This window comes from Phalaenopsis equestris, unplaced genomic scaffold, assembly GCF_001263595.1.
Source record: "Phalaenopsis equestris unplaced genomic scaffold, ASM126359v1 Scaffold000065, whole genome shotgun sequence".
Taxonomy (NCBI): Eukaryota; Viridiplantae; Streptophyta; class Magnoliopsida; order Asparagales; family Orchidaceae; genus Phalaenopsis; species Phalaenopsis equestris.
This window is the reverse complement of record NW_018164507.1, coordinates 130,744-132,326: the sequence shown is the minus strand read 5'-3', so window position 1 is coordinate 132,326 and position 1,583 is coordinate 130,744.

The following is a 1,583-nucleotide window of genomic DNA, read 5'->3' as shown; positions in this document are numbered from 1 at the left end:
CACCACGCGTCGCCGTGACGCTCCGCCGCAACTCGTTGCCGCAAACACCGCCGCAACGCAAAGTTGCCTCGCCTCAACGTGTTGCCGTGACGTACCGCCACAACACTCCACTACAACACGTTGCCTCGCTGCGACACCCCGCGACGACGCTCCGTCGCCGCGACGCACCGTTGCAACACAACGCGTCACTATGACACATCAAATTGACGCACCACAACCATTCCTCCCGTCGCCTCAATGCAAAGGCACAGCGTTCCGACGCAGCACGTCCACTCGATGCTTGATCTCAATGCACCACTGCAACGCGTCATGTAGCCGCGACGCATCGCTACAACACCCCGTCGCAATGCATCTCTACAACACCCAGCCGCGACGTTTTGCCGCAATGCGTCATCTCTATGCACCGCCACGACGCACCGCCACAACGCCCCACTGGGATGCACCACCGCGACACATCCACATCGTCGCATCGTGTCGCATTGCCGCGAAGCACCGCCGCACCTTGTCGTCGCGGCGCACCTCCGTAACGCATCGCCAACATAACCACGACACTCCGCCGCAACGCGTCGCCCTGACTCTTCCCACATCTCTACTTCTATCTTCTCCTTAAAAAATAACTCACCTTTTAAATACTTAATTAAAAAAAAAATGCTCCGTTCTCCAAATTACAGCCGTTTGGCCACTGCTGTTCATTCTCACCGCTTCCAATTTCGGGGCAAGCTATTCGGCCATCTACCCTCTAAATTCCAGAAGGAATAACAAAGAACATAAAAAAAAAATTCTGTTTTTTATGGAAATGGGATTTATGGGCCAAGCAAAGAACCCGAACAATTGGGACGAGAGAAATTCCCATTGAGTAACACTGAGTAATCTAATTATAGCTGTAGCTATATTACTCTTATAATAATCCTAAGTGATATATATATATATATATATATATATATGATAATACAATAATATAAACATGAAAAAAAGGTTCTCCTGATCTTGATATTTTCGGACGATAATATGATCTTGCCAAATAGGGGAACAACTGATACGCCACAAACAAATTTCGAAGCATAACACGAATCTCGAGATGATATTTTGAGCAAGAAACATTCAAACTTTGATTAAGAGTCATTCAGAGCTCTGATTTCAGTAAACTTATAGTTAAACTGACTGGCTTGATGAGACAGACCCAATGATATAAAAACTAGTCCAATCCGAGTCAAATCAAGCCGGGATCAAATCATTAAACCATTCTTGGAGGATTTTTGGAGGCATTTGAAATGTCAAACGGATGTCGAGTAATTGGATCGAGCGTCTCGACAAGACGAATCCAACGAGCCAGAGATTGCTTAATTCCGACATTGTTAAGGCACATAAATTCTATCAAACGCCATCCGATCGAGGGACGCTCATTGGACCGTCCAATCAAAATGATTTATATTTCTGCATTAATTGCACCCAGAACACTATAATTAGAGCTCCACCCCTCACATGAGTGCAGGATGCTTCAGAGAGAATTTGAGGATGTGAGAAGGAGTTCAAGTCCAACATCATCTCTGTCATCGCGATCGTCGTCGACCACCACCGACCGT